The sequence below is a fragment of the Bubalus kerabau genome, chromosome 8 (assembly GCF_029407905.1).
Source record: "Bubalus kerabau isolate K-KA32 ecotype Philippines breed swamp buffalo chromosome 8, PCC_UOA_SB_1v2, whole genome shotgun sequence".
Lineage (NCBI taxonomy): Eukaryota > Metazoa > Chordata > Mammalia > Artiodactyla > Bovidae > Bubalus > Bubalus kerabau.
Genome location: NC_073631.1, coordinates 72,819,393 through 72,841,003, shown reverse-complemented (window position 1 = coordinate 72,841,003; position 21,611 = coordinate 72,819,393). Strand labels below are relative to the sequence as shown.

Sequence of the window (21,611 nt, the reverse complement as noted above, 5' to 3'; positions counted from 1 at the left end):
CACCGTGCAATATTACTGGGATATGTCAGCCACATGCTACCTTCTTGGTATGACTGTTGTCCTCACTTTCCTTTATACAATGAAGAATGAACTGTTCGGGCACTGCCATCTGCCTTAAACAACACACTTCATAACACGGAAGGAGAATTTTAATAAGACCTCCAAGGGGTCTGCTGCCATTTTTAAAGGGAAGGTTTCCTACAAAGGAAGTGCATGGAAACTCCCAAGAGAAAGCTGTTGAAAACACCCCTGGTGAGAGGACCCAGTGTCAGCCCATTCTATTGTCTACCTGTCACCGCAGTCCTCGTGTGATTCTGACAGGCTGCTCTTTTCTCTTGTGGCCAGTGCTGCTTAATGTCATTTTCTTGGTTGAACATCTTTATTTCTGACTTGTTACAAACCATTAACTAGTTTCTAGGTTTCAGTGTCCTGGCTACTTTTGACTAGTAAATCAGTTAGCATAACAAGATTTCCCTTTATCTTCTTGCTACGGAAAATCTCTACATGAAATGATCAATGTTCCAATTTTTATATATGAGTCCTAGCAGATAGGAAGTGTCTGTCATCGGATGCAAGCTTCTTCTCTGAAAACATATTCTAGTTCACATAATAGAACCTGACACACTAGGTAACCATCACGCTGTTTGTAGAAGGCTTCAAACAGTTTAGGTGAAAAGCAGGAAATTTTATAAGTTTATGGTTTCAAATAAATATAACCTTGCTTTTAATTAGATTTCCTAGATGAAATGTTTTCACACATACAATTTTTTGAATATATTTTGAGAAGCATTCAGTGGTTTAACAGTTGTCAATCTCCATAAACATCCTTAGTTATGGGTAGCATTGCTTAAATGAAGACTGGCTGCTTTGGACATTGATGTTAAAAATAATATATACAGACATGTGACTTGATGACATATTGCTAAAACATTGGAAACAATATTGACTTTAGTCTGCTTTTGCAGAAAGCTACTCACATATGAAATTAATGTAGCTAAAACATAATCTTTTCCCAAAATTACTCCATACTCTTAAAGTTGTAAAAGTATGTTTTTAAAAAAATACACTTACATATTATAAGCGAATCTATTAATGAAATGTTATAGTATTTAAATCCTAAATAGTAATACTTATTGATTCTTACCTAATTGATGGGTTAAGGAGATTTAAAAGATTAGTTACTGACCTAACCATTTCACTTCTGGAACTCTGTCTTAGCGAAATAGTTAAGCAAGTACATAGTATATATGTTCAGTGTATGTGGCATTGTTTTTCAATTGTGAAAAATCTGAAGCTTAACAATCTATTAATAAGGGGATGGATAAATAAGCCATGGTATTCTATAAAATGGAACACTATGTTGTTGTTTAAAAAATGAACTACAGCTGGTGAGATGTTGCTATATAACACAGGGAGCCCAGGCTGGTGCTCTGTAATGACCAAGAGGAGTGGGATCCCGGGAGGGCAGGGAGGCTCAAGAGGGAGGGGATATATGTATAATTATAGCTGATTTGCATTATTGTTCAGCAGAAACCAATACAACATTGTAAAGCAATTTTCCTCCAATTAAAAAATAAATGAGAAAAAAAGTGGAAAAAAAAAAAAGAACTACAAACATATGTGCTGATCTGGGAAATGTATTCGATATGTTGTGTGAAAAAAACAAATCGCAGCACAGTGTGTAGAGTGTGATACCATTTTTGAGGGTAGGGGGGACTCTCTCTCCCCACCCCCACTATCTTTGTGTGAGCATAGAACACAGTCTGGAAGGATCCACTCAGAGAACCTCTGGATGTGAAGGAATGTGGGAAATAAGAAGACCTGAGCTTCTGCTTACTATACCTCCATATTTCTTGAGTGGAGACTCTCTATTGTTTATAGACACCATGAGTTCACTTGGCAAGCTGATTAAATAATTTAATAAGAAAATTTCATGGCATGGAAAGGATAGGATGAAAAGACATAAATATAGCTACTAGAGATTTGTAACAAAGAAGCGTGGCTTCTTTCCATTCAGTTAGCTCTGGCACTTAGAACGTTTGTGTGTCTCTACATATTTTAACAACAGGACCTCAAAATCTGGGTGCACATGCTGTCAACCCCAAGTATATGTCATTCCAGGCAGTGGCAGTGGTCCTCAGTTGGTTTCTTGATGCTGTATTTCAAGTCAGCTCATAAATTATTAATAGTACATGTGTAGGTCAGAGACACACTAACCCTGACAATCATTCCATAATATTCTCTCTTTAGCTTTAGAAGAGAAGAGAAGAGAGTAATCAATATGCAACATCAGAGGTACGTTTCACATAGATATGGTATATGCACTTAGAAAAAAAGAGTTAGATCTTTACAAAAACCTGTCAGCCTGGCATTAATCTTCTATTATGAATAATGTGGCTATCCATGAATCTTTAACATTTTTTAAATGATGAAATTGTATGGTATGCTCTACCAAAGCAAATTTGATAATATGTGAGAAAAGATTGATCAATGAAGATGTTGATATACACGAATTAAAAATTTTAAACCTAGCTCATTAAAAGCAGAAAAAGTAACAGCTACACATTTTAATCTCAGGGTAAAATTTCAGCCCCAATAAATGTAGTTCTTACCATTATCCACAATGCCTAGAAATTATTTTTTAAACAAGTTATGTAATTATTGTTTGGTTAAACCCATCAACTCATAAGACAAGCAGCTCTGTTAATATGCTACTAAGAACCAAGATGGTGCTGGTTCCTAGTTCATAATAAAAACTATATTTGAAAATTCCCAACAAACACAAAGACTAATGTTCCACATATAAGATGCAACAGTGCTTGAGAAAGATTATGAATACAATGACTTGTTAGAAATACTGCTATATTTATTTTTTTCCATGAAGTAATTCTGGAATAATTTGGCCCAGGTTTAATTTTTAGAGAAGGTAAGAAATGTAGACCAAGAACTTTGCTTATGAAATCTGCCTAATGAAGACATTTTAATCAGTGCTTGTTGAACTGAAGATAAAAATATAGTTTGTTTCTACAGATTTGAGGAGAATTAATATGTATCTGATTGTTAATATTTGATTCTTATTTAATTATTTATGATATCAAGGAATGAATCTGTCAAGTAAATAATGAAATGCATACATGCAGCATATGTAATTAGGTTAGGTGCATAAATCCTAAGTGTTCACTTTATAGTTGTCAGTGTAAAATTTATTAATAATGAGAAATGTTAAGTGAAGAAAATTCTTAGCACAGTCTACCTCATTAGTGTGGATTATAGCAGTTGTTGGTCAAAGAGGAAGAAGAGGAGGAAGAGAAGGTGGAGGAAGAGGGGAATGAAGAGGCTTCATTTTCTTAGTTGTGCTTTAGTTGTTAAAAAAATATTAGAGAGTTAGAGTACATTTTCCTTCCTCCTGTTTATAAGTGTATGAATTGAACAGATGAGTTGTGGATTTAAATAAATGAAGCAAATGGAATAATTTCATATTGAAAAAAATATAGACCCTGGGATTTCTAAATCCAGATAATTATTTAAGGGGGAAAATTCAACTAGCATTTGAGAACAAAAAAACCTACTTATATGATTGAGCTGTCAGATTCTAATCTTAAAATTTGGCTTTAAATTCACTGTAATGGCGAGGAGATGGCAAGAAATACACTATCAATTGCATTCTTCCTTTCCCCCTTCTCCTCACTAACTAAAAAACAAGCATGGAAGAGAGAAGCACCTTATCAAGCACGTTCCTCGTACCCTGGTTTTTCCTGGGCTGCTAGGACATGTAACAAAACAGGAGTCTGAGGAGATCTTAGGTATCTGTGAGTGGGGCTTGACGGTATACATAGTGCTAGGTGGGCTCTCTGGGTATGATGGGCTGGAGGTTAGAGGATAAGCTCTCGGCCCCTGAGGATAGAACGGAAACCCTGCCCCCTGCAGGAACATGACTGAGTGGGCGCCACCAACTCCACATTAAAGAATCTGATTTGATAACCTGGTTAAACTTAGCTTTGTCCTTAATGTTAAGGGGGCTTCCCTTGTAGCTGTTGGTAAAGAATCTGCCTGCAGTGCAGGAGACCCAGGTTCTATCCCTGGGTTGGGAAGATCCCCTGGAGAAGGAAATGGCAACCCACTCCAGTATCCTTGGACAGAGGAGCCTGATGGACTGCAGTCCATGGGGTCGCAAAGAGTTGGGCACGACTGATCGACTAACTAACTAATGTTAATCATTAAAAGTATTATGCAGTGTAAAGAGCAGTCAACCAGAAAACAAGATAATGAGATCTCACACTACCACTAATTAGCCTGGAAACTTCCAGAAAATTCTTTAAGTTCTTTCTTCACTTATCAAATGAGAGAGCTGATTCTGGGGCTGATTTCGGCTTTAATGGTCTATGATTCACAAAGATGATGTTGAAATACATTCAATTTTGTTCCAGTGCTGCCATGAGTTTCTTGGGCAAAAAAAAAGGGAGAGAGGTAGCATTAATATATGAACATTCATCATCTGACTGGGTATTGTTATAGCGGCAGTTATACATTTATAAGAAGATGGAAGATATAGTCACAAAAGGAATACCATGTATTATTTTAGTAAATGATATGAATCTAACTATAGTAACCACTTAAGAACTTTTTTTTTTGCCTCAGGTATATAAAGTTACAAGAGAACTAGAAGGCACATTTAGGATAACATGACATTACAAAACAAAGACTATGTTGCAATTTTCCTACCGGCCCTGTAAAAGAGGGGAATGATTACTTAATTATTATGTCTTCAAAAGCTTCTGTGATTTACTGATTTTCAAAAGGGTAATATTCCCATGGTCAGTAATTGCATTAACAAATTATTTGCTAAATCAAAATAATTACTTGCTATCCTCCTGATCTTAATTCTTAGATATCTGCAAGCTAAAGATTTTGGGCAAAAATTACTTCATTCATTTAAGCATTATTATTGAAAGGAAAACTTAAGATGTGGAGTCCATTATGTAGCTAGTTTTTAGGAAAAAACAAAGGAAAAGAGTAAAAATGGTTTTACCACCCTCTAAGAAAATTGCCGGTTGAGTTTAGCCAACTTACTATTGACTAAATCAATATACACAATTTTTGTGTGTATATTTTCAAAATATACAAAATGTATACCATATTTTGTGGAAAAGACCAATATAAGAATAATTTGGGGGCTTCCCAGATGGCTCAGTGGTAAAGAATCCGCAGGAAGATGCAGGAGATGTGAGTTAAATCCCTGGGTAGGGAAGATCCCTGGAGAAGGAAATGGCAACCCACTCCAGTACTCTTGCCTGGGAAATCTCGTGGACAGAGGAGCCTGGTGCACTACAGTTCATGGGGTTGCAAAGAGTCAGGCACAACTCAGCATAGACACACATACATACTCACAAGAATAATTTAAATATGAGGATATTTGATTTTCAAATCATATACCATAATAAATTGCAGAGAAATACTTTTAGATACCTACCAAATAATCTTCCCTTCTTCCCTGGGAATCACTCCTTTCTCCCCAGCCCAGATTCTTCAGGAAAACAGATTTTTTTTTAAAGCCAGTAAGCTTTGTGATAGTTTGTGTACTTTGTGTACTTTGATACTTTGTGATAGTTTGTATGCAGGAATAGATGACTGAGATACTGACTAAAGTTCAGCTTTTGTTTTGATATTGCCTGTCTTAATACTTGCCTTTCCTGCACTCCCTCCTCACCAATATAACTCAAAGGTAAATCCTGATTTGTTATTAGTGATGATTATCTCATCTCCTTTGCTAGTGAAATTGTGCAGAGAGGCATGTGGTCCTGTTCTGGCCAAATAAATAGGAAGAAAGATCTTCTGAGGGGTCTGCTGGTATAACTGACTCATTCCTAAGAAGAAATTTAAAGGAAGACTACTGCAAGGAGATCCAACCAGTCCATTCTGAAGGAGATTAGCCCTGGGTGTTCTTTGGAAGGAATAATGCTAAAGCTGAAACTCCAGTACTTTGGCCACCTCATGCGAAGAGTTGACTCATTGGAAAAGACTCTGATGCTGGGAGAGATTGGGGGCAGGAGGAGAAAGGGACGACAGAAGATGAGATGGCTGGATGGCATCACCAACTCGATGGACGTGAGTCTGAGTGAACTCCGGGAGTTGGTGATGGACAGGGAGGCCTGGCGTGCTGCGGTTCATGGGGTCGCAAAGAGTCGGACATGACTGAGCGACTGAACTGAACTGAAATGAGTCTCATTTTTGGGGCTGGACTTTACATATCTTCAAGTGATGCCTGGAACTATGGCAGCCATTTTGGGACCCTGAGGAGAACTACCTAATGACAATGTCAGAAAGCTGAAGATGGAGTGGTGGAAAGATGAGAACAATCTGGGTCCTTGACAATATTAAACATGAATTAATTAACCTCAGCACCTGCTATCTTGAGCCTTCCTACAGGAAATACTACATTTTGTTTGCTGTTTAAGCTAGTAGAGACAGGTTTTTTATTACCTGCATCAAAGTTTTTCTAACACAAACAAGGTGAAAGAAGCTTTAATGCCTTTATGAGAACAGCTCATCCTTAAATTGGGAATGAGCTTTATTATACAGTCTGCTATAATATTTATAACCCACTTTTTATTTTTTTTTATTAACATGGCAATATCAAAACAAAAGCTGAATTTCATCAGGCTCGCCTGTCCCTGGGATTCTCCAGGCAAGAACACTGGAGTGGGTTGCCATTTCCTTCTCCAATGCATGAAAGTGAAAAGTGAGAGTGAAGTTGCTCAGTCGTGTCCGACTCTTTGTGACCCCATGGACTGCAGCCTTTCAGGTTCCTGGGTCCATGGGATTTTCCAGGCAAGAGTACTGGAGTGGGGCGCCATCGCCTTCTCCAATTTGAAGGCTAGTAAACAACATTTTAAAGGCAGTCAAGCTCAGACACCTGGATGTGCGCTTGCAGCACAGTTAGATGGAGGGTCTGATGCCCTGGGAGGGAAGGGATGACTTGCCTGTGTAGGCAAAGAGAAGTCCTGATAGAAAAGGGAGCAGGGGAAAAGCTGTTGAGAGCCTTGAGACTGAATGAGGTTGGATGTGCGTGCCCAGGAGGAGAAGTTGGGATTGTGAGGTTCCATTTGAAGCACCCAGGAGCAGAAGTTCTTGCATCATTTTACAGATGAAGAAACAGAAACAGAGTGGGAAATAGACACAGCCAAATTTCTCGAGTTTTCATTTGTTAACTTCTTTATATTATCTCTTGTTCCAAAAAGGAATTAACTTTAAATAAAATCCTGAATAAACATGAAGCAGGAGAAGGCAATGGCAGCCCACTCCAGTACTCTTGCCTGGAAAATCCCAAGGGCAGAGGAGCCTGGTAGGCTGCAGTCCACGGGGTCTCGAAGAGTCGGACACGAATGAGCAACTTCACTCTCACTTTTCACTTTCACGCATTGGAGAAGTAAATGGCAACCCACTCCAGTGTTCTTGCCTGGAGAATCCCAGGGACAGGGGAGCCTGGTGGGCTGCCGTCTATGGGGTCGCACAGAGTCGGAGAAGACTGAAGCGATTTAGCAGCAGCAGCAGCAGCAGCATGATTTCACTGTTGATAGAGAAAGGACTAGGACGCCACTTTCCTAAACTTCAGCCCTGGCATTAATTGCGCTAAATCTTGCAAATCTGTCTCTGTTGAGAGTAGCTCTGTTGCTGGTTACCAGGTGGTGCGTGCGTGCTAAATCTCTTCAGTCGTGTCCGACTCTGTGCGACCCTATGGGCGCCCCCCCCCCCCCCCCCCCCCCCCCGCCCCAGGCTCCTCTGTCCATAGGATTTTCCAGGCAAGAATAGTGGAGTGGGTTGCCATGTCCTCCTTCAGGGGATCTTCCCAACCCAGGGATCCAACCCGCATCTCTTCTGTCGCTTACATTGGCAGGCTGGTTCTTTGCCACTAGCGCCACCAGGTGGTAGGCACCCTGAAACTATACACAGCGCTCAGATATCCCGCAGGGAAGCATTTCTCAGACCCGCCCCCACCCCGCAGACGTTCCCCTAACTTCCGCGTAGGCCAGGACGGGTCATGTGCTTTTTTCTGAGCCAAGCCCTGGACAAAAGAAGGGACTGATATGATTGATTTATACTGTTTAGGGTTTACCCTTGAGCCACAAGGGAGGAATGGCCTCGGGGGCTGGGGGAGATAGGGGAGAAGGAAGGGGGTATGGTACAGCAAAGTGAGCTGAAAGAGAGGCCCAGAAAACTGCAGAATGGTTGAGAGCACAGGCTCTGGAGGGAGGGAGACTTTCTTTCTCACCCGTGATCCACCGCTTCCTAGCTGGCTTACCCTGGGCTCCTTGCAAGGCTTGGCTAAGCCCTGGTTTCCAGCAGAGCAATAAGGTTGTTGTGGCAAAAATAAAATAATCTCGGTAAAGCAGTCGGCATAATGTTTTGTGCATAATAAGCCTCCAGTAGATGTTTACTATTATTGTTATTGCTGTTACTGGTGTTATTAATAAAAACGACCTCAGGAAGTTCACAAGGAGTCCACACGCAATAACCGCAGCTGTCCAAGGCAGGAGGTGACTTCTTGCCAGGGAGTGAGCCCTCCCCTCCTTCTCTATGCAAAGGAAGGAGAGAGGCTCTGGAAACACTGCTTTCCCTTCTGCGCAAGACTTGCCTCCATTCCCATATGGACTGCTCAGCTGGGCCAGGAATTTGGGAGGGGGATCTGCACGGTGACTGAGCAACGCCCTGGTGGCAGGAGGACCCGAAAGGTTGGGAATAGGGCGTCGCAAACCCTCTCTCCTGCTTGCTAAGTGGGCAAAGATGGGCGCTGGGGATGCTTTCGTCCAACTTATTCACCTCGGGCGTGGTGGTTGGAAACCAATGAGGTCCAGCCTCCTCTTACCAGGGTTCAAGCTTAGGAATCCCATGCACAGGGTAGTCTTTTTTTCTGGCATTTTCACACGTTAATTCAACGACAGTTAAGAAGCAGGGCGTTTTCTTAACATTCACGAGCAAATCAAAGTATATTAGCAATTCCCGGCCCCCGCCACCGCGTTCCTTTCCTAGACCCACGGGCCGGCGGGGCTCCAGCGGAGCTGCGCGGGGCCCGGGGTAGAGGAGGGAGGTGGCTCCGGCGCGGGGCGCGGGGAGGGGGCGGCGCCTCGCGGGGCCTGGGGCAGGGGGGGAGGTGGGTCGGGCGCGGGGCGCTGGGCCCCGCCCGCAGCCGGCGGCCAAGCGGAGGCAGGCAGCGAGACGGGCGCGCCATTTGCATTCGCCCGCAGTCATTTTTATCCGCGGAGGTAATGAAGTTGTCAGCGGCGCCCAGAGAGTGGCAGAGCCTGATATTCAAATAGGCCTGCCGGGCGCCGGCCGCCCCCCGCCTCCCACGTCCCGCGAGTCCCCGGATGAACGCGGCGCCCGCTGTCCCCCTGACAGCCGCCGGCTTTGTCTGCCGCCCGCACCCGTACCAGCGCCCTGGCTCTTCTCCTCTCTTCCCTACCCCGCATCTTTGTCTCTGTCTCCCTCTCCTCGCATCTTTGCCCTTTGTGTCCGACTCAGCCTCAGACCCCAGCCACGCCGCTGGGGCCGACTCCCCGTGACCCACAAGCCCTGCTGATCCGCAAGTGTTGGGGGCGGTGTAGTACAGCAGGGAGGCTGCCATCCTCGCATTGGGCGCTGTCCCCGCTCCCTTTCCGCGCACCCAGCAGCCGCTCGCTCTCTTCATCTCCACCTCTAAGAAAGAGGACCGGACCCTGACAGTATCACTGTGGCCTAAAGTCGTTCTGTCCCGTTTCTGAAAGCTTATTTGTAGTCCTTTGTAGGATTTCAAAGCCTCAGACAGATTCACCAGCAGAAGCGGCTGAGAAAAGGCGGCTCGGCAGGTTCAGCGCTGCCAGGAGAGGAGGCGCAGGCTAGACAGACCCGTGCTTTGAGACAGGTAGTCGACGGGGCGCAGTGAACATTTAAGCTCCTGGGATGGGTGCTTTTTCCTAGGCCTGTGTAGCTGTGCGGTCCCTGGGGCAGCCGCTGGACACGTGGGGCTGTTGAGCACTTGAAGTTTGGCTGGTCCAAATGAAGATGTGCTGTAAGTGTGAAATACAGACTAGATTGTGAAGCCAAAAAAAATAAAAGAAAATAAACTGTCTCAATCATTTAAAATATTGATGGGACATTGAAATGATAATGTTTTGGATATATTGGGTGAAATAAGATATATTGTTAAAATCTATTAAGGCTGTTTCTTTTTACCTTTTAAAAATGTGACCACAAAGAGCATTTAAAATGACACATGTGGATCACATTATATTTCTATTGGGCAGGTACTAGTCTAGAGGCTTAAGACCCAAGGCGCTTTCCTCTAACCCTCTCACCTTACACTGCAGGTGCTTTGGAACAAGACAAGGGAGAGAGAGAATGTTCTTAGTTCTTAGGCATCAAATACCCAGGCAGATAATTAGGAAGTAGTCAGTGTTATACTGAAAACCTTGACAGCACTGAGTAGAAGCAGTGGCTTCGATTGCATAAACTGGCTGTTCCTATCCCTTTGTTCACTGTAAGGAGAGACCCATGCTCCCACCACAGTCATGCCACAGTCCCCTGGACTAACCGTCTGTGTGTGAAGTTGGGCCTCTAGGAGTGTTTTGTGCCTTTTAGGAGTTATTTGTTGCACACTAAACTTGCTGACATGCCGTTTAGAGGAGTGAATACTGTGTATGTCCTGTAACAACTATTTCAGAAGTATTTTTGGTGTACATGGTTCCTTAGCATGCACAGGGCTCCTGAAGTATGCATTGACACGATGTGCTGCCAATGATGCGGACCTGGGGGAGTCCCTGAGTGTGCATGGACTGCACGCACGGCCACAGCTCTTACAGGGTTTTTATGGCGCAGCTTGCCAATGATCCGTGCATTAAAGACTCCCAGAATACACGTTGACACGATAGAATGGAGCTGTTTGGGTCTACCGAGTCGATGATCCGGAGATAATTGTGGTGTCTTATGCACTTTCATTGAGATTGGAGTGCTCATGGTTCTAATGGCAGAACCAGAACTGCCCCAGTTAAGCCCTGCTGTGACTCCCTGAGTCCATGGATCTTTGACCTCCTGCATCATGACACTGTGGTGTTGCTAACGCTGATGTTTTAACTGACGCAATTGAGTTAGCATCCCCCCCCTCCCTCCGCAAAGTACCTTTTGTAATTCAAAACCTAAATTGGAGGTCTATGTACTGATGGCTTCATCTGGTTAATCATAAGCTAAAAACCTTGGGAAGGTCATATTTACAACAGAAAAAGTGGTTTGGAGAGAATAAGTTTGGGAAATGCGTATGAGTTTGAGAGAGTTAGTACAGAATCTATAACCTTAGTCTTGAGAAAACCAAGTCGGTTAAACTGAAATAGATGAAACAAGGAGATGATAAGAAGGTGGAAGACACTTTTAGACATCATAGAATATATTCAATAGGAAAATAATTCAAACACTACAGAAGTGTATGAAATAAGTAACTCTCCTGTTCCTTTCTTTTATACCATCAACCATTACAATGTTAATATTTTTTGTATATTTTAGTAATTTTTATACGCATAAAAATACGTGTATCAATTCTTTGTTTACACAAGTGGGATAACACCAAACCTTACTCTCCAATGCCCTGTATTTTAAACTAATAATATATTGAACATCTCTCCTCAGGGCATTTAGATCTGTTGCATCCTTTGTAATGATTACATGGATATGGATCTAGGATATGGATTTAATTTTTAAATTTATGCTATTTCAACCATCCTACTACAGTGAATATATATTTGCAGATTTGTGCAAATCTGTTCACAGGGTAAATTTTCAACAGTGGAAATGCTGGGACTAAGAGGTGTACATTTAAAATGTTGATGCATATCACCAAGTTGATAACCAGATTGATTGTCCTGCTTTATACTCCAACTAGCAATATGTGTGTGCCTATTTCCCCACTCCAGGCCAATGTATAGCTTTTTCATGGGGACACTTGTGTGTGAGTGAATTTTTCCACTATGTTCTCTGCACAGCTTTATGGTAAGAGTCCAGCACTGGAGGCTGTGATAAATGCAATGAAATGAAGGAAGTTAGACTACAAAGCAGGAAGTCTCGTTAATCAAGATAAAAAACGATGGCTCCACAAAACACCCTGAGATCGGTTGAATTTTGGTAATAGCTTGTCAACACGGGAGAATTGGAATTAGATCACATTAATTCATCATTCAGCAGATATTTGTTAAGTTATAAATGAATTCTCCACTGGATTGTAAGCCCTTTGAGAGGAAAACCTTTGTCTTTTTCATCTCTGTGGCTTGAACGGAATTATGGAATGGGGCTTGACCTAATGTTTTTTCTTTTAATTGTCATTGTTGATTTGATTGTTTTAATATGGCCAGTTATTTTTCACCATATACTTGGCTCTGCCTGAAGCTGGATTTTCAAGATGGCTGACAGTCATTGTTCCTCAGCTCACAGTGGGAGAGACAGGGGGATGGAAACCAGTCTGAAAATTCCATAATATGGGCAAAGTGAACATAAGCAACTAACTGTGATGGAGTAAATAGTTTCCCTGAAGTCTGATATTTGAGCTGGAAGATGGTTCGGGAATGGTTTCCAGCCTGACAAAGAAGGACTTCTAGACAGAGGAAGTCACAATAAAGGGATGGAATTTTGGAGGAATGCTGGTGTGACGGGCTCACGGGGAATGTGTTGGAAGGATGGGGACTTGAAGGGGAGGCACCACCTTCTTAAAAGGAGGCGTTGAGTTCCCATGCTGGAACATTAAGGGAGTGACATATAAGGAAGGAGTGGGCTTCTCTTTCAGGCTCTCTCTCTGATTGTTGTGGGGTATTTGAAAGTCCTGAGAATCCTGGAGCTTTTAAGTGCCTCATTTGTAAGATGGAACATACAGCCTAGATAATTTCTAATATTTTTATCACCTCTGAAATTCAATGGCCTTTGAGCTATAGGACTTGAACTTGCCTGCAAGGACTTTTATTTTCTGTTTTGTGTGTCAAGGAGCACTGCGTGATATCTTGGGGTATTCCTTTAAGACGGTAGTAAATGCTGGCTATAATTTGCTGGAACTAACTACCATGGACACTTACCATAATTCCAAAGTCTGCATACATGTTTTGCCCCCATTCCAACAAAGCGATGCTGATGAGAATGAAGAAAAAAACCAAAACAATGCCAGGCAACAATGCCAGGCAACAAAAAAAAGATTTACAAAAGTGTAAATCTTTTGATAATTTACTCTTCATAAGCAACTAAACCCTATCTTCACTGAAAGTTGAATAGACACGACTTGAGTGGATTTCCTGAGAAATATTGCAGAGTTGGATGTCAAGTGTCCTGTTTCTTGGGATACATATGCTGAATGAATTTCACTGGGCTTGATAAGCATGCCATCCATGTCCTTGTCTGGGGCAAAGGGAAGCATTTTGATTGAGACAATGTCTAAGGACAGAGAGAAACCTGTGGCCTATTGATTAGAGACCTTCCTTCAAGCTGACAACTTGAGAATTATTACCCAGCCCATCTTGTCCCAAAGCATGAGAGACTTGCTTAAAGTCTGTGCTGACTTCCTGATGAACTTTATGTAATTCCCCCAATTTTTAGACTCAGGGTTTTCCAAGTTGTATTGGAGGCTATCTAGAAGCAAAATAAACACAAGCAGACTGCTTGGGACCAAACAAAACACATGTCATGATAACAACTCTTATGACTAATGAGTCATCTAAGATATGGGAAGTTGGTGAAATTATTGAATTATTGAAGAAGGATGCTTTGCCGTTCCTATTGGTCACAGCTCAGAGTCTTGAATTACACTAATGCAAACGGGAGATCTGAGGGGATTTGCTGAAACCTCACAGAATGAAGCCATCTACCCCACACGTTGATACTGGGGATTTCCAAAATAGCTTCCTATGAGATCATCTTGTATGTGAAATCCATGGTAATGACTTCCAAAGAAGACCCCTGACAGATCCCAGCTTGATATTATTTTGGGAGGGGGCCTGGAGCAAAGTCTGGACACTGAGAGAAAATTTTTAATTTTCTCAGAAATCAAGCAGCAGCACAAGGTTGTTGAGAGATGAAGAGAGATTTTATTACTGCCTGGGTGAGCAGGTGCCAATCCCAAATCATTATCCGGACTTTCAGTTCAGTTCAGTTCAGTCACTCAGTCATGTCCAACTCTTTGTGACCTCATGGACTGCAGCATGCCCGGTCTCCCTGTCCATCACCAACTCCTGGAGTTTACTGAAACTCATGTCCATTGATAGAGATCGGTGATGCCATCCAACCATCTCATCCTTTGTCATCCCCTTCTTCTCCTGCCTTCAATTTTTCCCAGCATCAGGGTCTTTTCAAATGAGTCAGCTCTTCAAATCAGGTGGCCAAAGTATTGGAGTTTCAGCTTCAACATTAGTCCTTCCAATTAATATTCAGGACTGATCTCCTTTAGGATGGACTGGTTGGATCTCCTTGCAGTCCAAGGGACTCTCAAGAGTCGTTTCCAACACCACAGTTCAAAAGCATCAATTCTTTGGCACTAGAGCTTTCTTTATAGTCCAACTCTCACATCCATACATGACCACTGGAAAAACCATAGCTTTGACTAGATGGGCCTTTGTTGGTAAAGTAATGTCTCTGCTTTTTAATATGCTGTCTAGGTTGGTCATAACTTTCCTTCCAAGGAGGAAGCATCTTTTAATTTCATGGCTGCAGTCACCATCTGTAGTGATTTTGGAGCCCCCCCAAAAATAAAGTCAGCCACTGTTTCCACTGTTTCCCCATCTATTTCCCATGAAGTGATGGGACCAGATGCCATGATCTTAGTTTTCTGAATGTTGAACTTTAAGCCAACTTTTTCACTCTCCTCTTTCACTTTCATCAAGAGGCTTTTTAGTTCCTCTTCGCTTTCTGCCATAAGAGTGGTGTCATCTGCATATCTGAGGTTATTGATATTCCTCCCAGCAATCTTGATTCCAGCTTGTGCTTCCTCCAGCCCAGTGTTTCTCATGATGTACTCTGCATAGAAGTTAAATAAGCAGGGTGACAATATACAGGCTTGACATACTCCTTTCCCGATTTAGAACCAGTCTGTTGTTCCATGTCCAGTTCTAACTGTTGCTTCTTGACCTGCATACAGGTTTCTCAAGAGGCAGGTGAGGTGGTCTGGTATTCCCATCTCTTTAAGAATTTTCCGCAGTTTTTGTTGTGATCCACACAGTCAAAGGGTTTGGCGTATCAGGACTTTGGAGACAAGCATTTCTTGTTCAGACAGCATTCTTTTATCAGTCCACTCTCAGGGACTTCTCTGGCGGTCCAGTGGTTAAGAATCTGCCTTGTTATGTAGGGGACGTGGCTTCAATCCCTGGTAGGGGAACTAAGATCCCACATTCCATGGAATTACCATGTTGGCACATCACAACTAGAGAGTCCATGTGATGCAGCTAGAGTTCCTGCATGACACAGTGAAGAGCCTTCGAGCTGCAACTAGGACCCAAACACAGGCAAACAAGCTAATTAATTAAAAAGTCTTCAAGTGATCCACTCCCAGATTGAAGGAGAGTAAATTTTATTTTGGAAGAATGGTCATTGTGAGTGTGTCCCTCAACCAGTATGATGTAGAGCAGCTGGTAGAGCAGTGTCATATATATCAGCGGGTGGCAGGACGCCTGAGTATTTCTACACCAGTGAAGACTAGGAGATTGGAAAGCACCCATCTAGGGGCCATGAGCACCAGAGGAAAATAATGCTAGTTGTTAGTGCCCCACTGGTAGACATTACTCCAAAATTTTTCATGGCCATTTACCAAGATTATTGAGACTTCCTTCATAGTAGTTGTAGAGTTGATTTTCCTGGAGCTATGTTGTCATTATGGAGTTTGGCTCCTTTTGGGGGAAGCATGGGGATGAAAAAAATTATATAACTCAGAATTAGTTTCCAAAATTCCTATATGCTTGTGATCTAGCAAAGTAATCAAATTTTATCTTAGTACTCAGTAAGAATCAATCAAATAATGATTGAAGAACAGAGGAATGAACTGTTGGATAAACAATAAAGAGTTAACAACAGTTTTTATCTAGTACCATAATACCTATGTATGAGGAGAGAAATGACTGCAAGCTTAATTTAAACATGTGGGTTATAGGACCTAACTACTGTCACTAAAAGTTGAAAGAAGAGAAAAGACAATTAGGAAAAAACGATCAATTTCTAAGGCCTTCAAGTCCTTTGAAAAACCCAATTATAGGAAGAGCTCACAGAGTAGATTTCATTTAAGTCTAGACATGCCATCAATTGACTTAAAATGTTAAGTTTCTAATCTAACAAGGTGCATGACTTTCGGTCGTGTCTGACTCTTTGCAACCTCATGACTGTAGCCCGCCAGGCTCCTCTGTCCATGGGATTTTCCAGGCAAGAATACAGAATTGGGGTGCCCTTTTCTCCACCAGGGGATTTTCTCAACCCAGGGATCCAGCCTGCATCTCTTCTGTCTCTTACATTGGCAGGCGAGTTCCTTACCACTAGCACAGCCTGGGAAGCCTCAATCAAACAAGATAGCTTTGAATAAATCACACATACCTAGTGAACTGTACTAGTGTCTCAATACTTAAAGCCTGTGAAGATCCTAATATTGAAGTGAAAACTGGAGAGGAAAAGAGGAGCCAATAGAAACTTAGAAAGTTCATTTCCAAGTTTATGAAAAAATCAGATCATCAGGATGAAGCAGGAAAGTTCCGATAAAGAAGCAGAAGTGTTTATTTGTTTGTTTGTTTTTAGAAAACATATGTGACATCTCCAGCAAATGAAATTCAGATTGCATGCAGAAGATTGAATTCCTGTAGGAGTCACTTAACTGGGGAAGACAGACCTCCCATTACTTCACATCACAGAGCTGCAGAGAATTTTTTCCTGGCCTAAAATGTAAGCCATCTTGAGGATAAACCTAGATAGTAAATTTCTTCTGGCACCAAGATTCTAATGTCAGGTCTTAAGAGGCCACCAAAGCTACAAGACAGAAAGCAGTTCTTCAGTGGGCAATGTAGCTGCTTGAAGAAGCACTAGATATTTCTGCACCTCCTGGTAATGTGGAGATAGTCTCAGTGTACTTTTTTGCAGGATAAAATGTTCTGTGATTGTATATGCTGCTATAGTTTTCATAGTGAGGTTAGCAGATGTGATACATCAAAATGCTTGTTAAACTTTAAAAGCAAAGTCCTCTAACCCTGATATCAGTAATAAAACTATCCCGAGTGATTCTTCAGGGCATTCAGCTTTGAGACCCTCTGTGGTTAGGGTTGCAATGGTATGATCTAAAGTTCACTGGTTACTCAAGTTTTTGGTTCCTTTAAATATTGGAAGCTATATGCTGGAGGAAATAGGCATGGTTAAGCAAATACTTCTTTTAAAAATAAAAATAGCTTTATTAGTTTCTTCGATGCACGATACTGGATGCTTGGGGCTGGTGCACTGGGACGACCCAGAGGGATGGTATAGGGAGGGAGGAGGGAAGAGGGTTCAGGATGGGGAACACATGTATACCTGTGGCAGATTCATTTTGATATATGGCAAAACCAATACAATATTGTAAAGTTAAATAAAATAAAAGTAAAAGTAAAAAAAAAGAAAGAAAAATGGTGTTTGCTAATTGTAAAAATATCAAGCAATGTGGAAAATATAAGGAAATGAGTATTTATTTTTAAATTAAAGACATTTTTTATTGCTGCACAGCTCAGTATGTGGGATTTTAATTCCCCAACCAGGGATCAAACCTGCATTGAAAGCACAGTGTCTTAACCACTGGACCACAGGGAAGTTCCAGAAAAGAGTATTTTATATACTTTTTAGATAAGTGATATTAACTCTAAAAACTGTATTTGTTGCAAATAGTTTTGTTATTTGCCTTTTTGTAAATTATAGAGATTTTACTTTTTTTTTTTTTTACAAAATAAAATTTATCAGGTTTTCTCCTTTTCATTTCTGACCTCTGACTCATGATAAGAAAGACTGCCATTTTCCCCAGATAATAAGAATCTTCTTTTTCCCTCTATTGCTTTATAGTATTAATTTTTACATTTAAATTGTTGATCCCTCTGGAATTTAACTTAGTATAAAGAAAGAGGCTAGGATCTAGCTCTGTTTTTTTTTTTTTTCCCCCAAATGGCTAGCTAGTTTTTTGAGATTATTTCTTGAATAATTTATTTTATTACCACTGATATAAAATGTCACTTTTATTATGTACTAAATGCCCATATACTTTCTGGGCTCTATCATGGTCATTTCATTTGATCACTCTGCATCTTTGTGCCAGGACCATACTTTTTAATGTCTCAATATTCATTTTTAGAATTTCCCTGGCTATTCTTGAATGTTTATTCTTCCAGATGAACTTTACAATTATTTTTCAAAGTTTCAAGAAAGATCCTGTTGGGATTTTCATTAAAATCACATTTAATTTATAGATTAATTGGGGGTGGGGGGAGAATTGGCTTCTTCACAATTCTGAGTCTTACAAGAGAATGAATGAGACATGATTTCCCAATTGTTCAAGCCTTTGTTTGAATGTCCCTCTGTGTGTATGTGTGTGTGTGTATCTCAAACAGATTTTGCCTGTTTCCTGTAAAGTTTATTTCTGGATACTTTACAGGGTTTTGTTGGTTTTATGATTAACCATATGGTTCTTAGATATGTGCTTGAACAAGCTACCCTCTGGCATAGGATATAAGCTTGGAGCTAGATTGCTGTTTTAGGGGGTCAGTGTGCAATAGAAGCCTATGTTTTGGAGACTGACCTGTATGGATCTTTGTTTTATCTTCTAGATTGCCATGACACTTTGGAAAGTCTCTTCTCTAAGCTTCTTTTCCTCATCTATAAAACAGAAACCTTGCAGGAATTGGTAAGCATCAGTGATAATACTTGAAACACCTAATGTAGGGCTTAGCACCTACTGAGTCCTCAGATATGGGAGCTGTTTGAGGGTCAGGCTAAGGAGTTCATTTCAAAATTCCTCACAAGGTTGAGATTCCTTGAATCTTTCAAAAACATTTGTACTCCCCCCCCTCCCCAGGATGTTTAAAAAGTGCTCTGAATAAAAGCACTGTTTTAATAGCCTTCCTCCCCAGCCTCCTTCTTCCCATGATAGAAATATTTGCTGTGAATAAGAGATCTCATCCAGTGGCTGGTTCTGAACACCATCACTGCTGAAAGGTTTAGTTCCAGCTACATCACAATGGGAGGCCTGGCTCTTTCGTCTTACACTGTTAATTAATGGTTGCTTGGGGAGTTTGGGGATGGGCTTCAATGTGTTAATGGCTTAGAAAAATACATCTGAGGTACAAAGACCATTTGGAGTACCCAGTTAAGAATGATTTGCCACATATAGGAGAGCCTAAAGAAAGCTTTCACGAACATGGGCATTCAGCTCAACCGATAGTTAGCCCCACATTCTTAATGGCATAATCACCAACACAGCCAATTCAGCATAATGGCCTTTTAATACTTAAACAATTACTTTGGATAATAAAATAACACTTTTAATTTGCTTGACACCAGATTCGACCTATGTGGATATCATCTGGTGGTGAGGTGAGGGAAAAGAGAGTCTGTTGGGTTCTAAATCCATTATAAAGTGATAACACACGATGTGCATAATTGTGCTTCAGGCCTGAGATGCTCTCCATGGTTTAGTGGGAAAATAAACAGTGAACAGAATATGCTGTTTGCTTGAAATTTAACAAATACTCTTAATTTATATATCGATTTCGACATGTTTCCTTAGGAAGAAATAGCTAAGCCTTGAAGTTGATGTGCTTTGATTAAATCTGTTCATTGCGAACACCTGCTGGGGAAGGTGCTATGGGAGACACAATCAGCAAATTTTTGTTGAGTAAAAAAATAATGCTGTGTCCTGGGAGGAAAATGTAAATGAATTTGTTGCTCCACTCTACTAATATCTTTCTATCTGTCTTTTGGATATCGTAAACTGTTTGTAATCTGTTTTTAAATTTCATCAGTGTTTCCAGATTCTTTTTGGAAGTAGGTGAGTTTTAAATCCTAAATAATTCAAAAGCCTCCACATATGTGCCTCCTGAGTGAGTGAACCAGGCAGCCAACTGTATTTTTGGCCTCATGGTTTGTTGGTGTCAGCCAGCACTCTTATTCTTTTCATTTGGAAGAAGAGCTGGGACAAGCTTGTGAGGCACGGGCCATGTAATATCAGGGGTTCCAGCCAACCTCATCTGTTACCTGATTGCAACTTACCTACTGCATTAATTCCTTTCAGCTAACTATCAGATCAGATCAGTTGCTCAGTCGTGTCTGACTCTTTGTGAATCGATCTCCCATTAAAAGACAAATGCTCCCTGGGAAATATTAGGAGTTATCATTCATTTATACCTTAGTTGAGTATGAATTTGTAACAGCTTTCTGTTTTGTTTTCTTGGCCCTGCCTTGTTGCTGTGCGATCTCAGTTCCCCGACCAGTTCCCTGGGCTACGGCAGTGAAAGCCCAGAATTTTAACCACTAGGTGACCAGGGAACTCCCCTGTAACAACTTTCTTAAAATTAGGAGATATGAATATGTATGCTAAGGAAAAAAGTGATACTAGTCAGTAGCTAAAATATCTACCTAATTACAATTAATGACAGGATATTTTACGCACTCCTTTCTTGATAGCAGATTTGGATGTGTTGGAGATGGGATCACATTAGGTAGGTAATTTTGAATGTTAATCTTGTTTTCTATTTAATATTAGATCTACCCCTCCAATGACTGTGTGCTTTTACAATGAATGGCTTTATCAGAATTATTTTTCTGTTCTACTGTTCAGCAAATACATCTTGCTGCTGCTGCTGCTGCTGCTGAGTCGCTTCAGTCGTGTCCGACTCTGTGCGACCCCATAGACAGGAGCCCACCAGACTCCCCTGTCCCTGGAATTCTCCAGGCAAGAACACTGGAGTGGGTTGCCATTTCCTTCTCCAATGCATGAAAGGGAAAAGTGAAAGTGAAGTCGCTCAGTCGTGTCCGACTCTTAGCGACCCTGTGGACTGCAGCCCACCAGGCTCCTCCATCCATGGGATTTTCCAGGCAAGAGTACTGGAGTGGGGTGCCATCGCCTTCTCCGAAATACGTCTTAGCAGTTTATAATAATGAAGGATGCTTTTAGGTCTGTGAACTACCTTTTTATAAATGTCTTTGCTTCCCCCCCCCCCCTTTTCATTTGGATCTTTAAATGTTGGACTTTCCTTCTCTAAGATGTTCCTGTACATATAAACACTCATCGTTGTCAACTGACCTCTTGCCTTTTCAGGATTAGGGGCTGCCTGTTAAGTGTCCTGGGTCAGTGCTGTGCAAAGCATGGTCTGTGGACCAGTGCCTGTCTTGAACTATTTGCTGCTGGTCCACAATGAGACAGTATGGAGACTGACAGGAAATGTTCAGAATGAAAACCTTCATAGTGATTTGACATTGCCACACCATCCAAGTAGTCAGAGGATAGTCTTATAGGATATAGAGCAGGTTGGGTTATAAGTCATATGTGGTGGAACTGTTCTATATAGATATGGTAGAACTCTCTATCAGCCCATGGCAGATTGGACAAAACAAAGCAATCAAGCAACATAGTC

At 41.4% G+C, this 21,611-nt stretch overlaps 1 long non-coding RNA gene across 1 annotated transcript; it reads left to right on the top strand.

Annotated features, from left to right (window-relative positions):
• Positions 1-8,512: 8,512 nt before the first annotated feature.
• On the top strand, positions 8,513-21,320 carry LOC129658578 (uncharacterized). Its single transcript, XR_008717422.1, has 3 exons — positions 8,513-8,729; positions 18,807-18,883; positions 20,816-21,320. It is a non-coding gene; the product is annotated as an uncharacterized LOC129658578 (long non-coding RNA).
• The last annotated feature ends 291 nt before the right edge of the window (positions 21,321-21,611 follow it).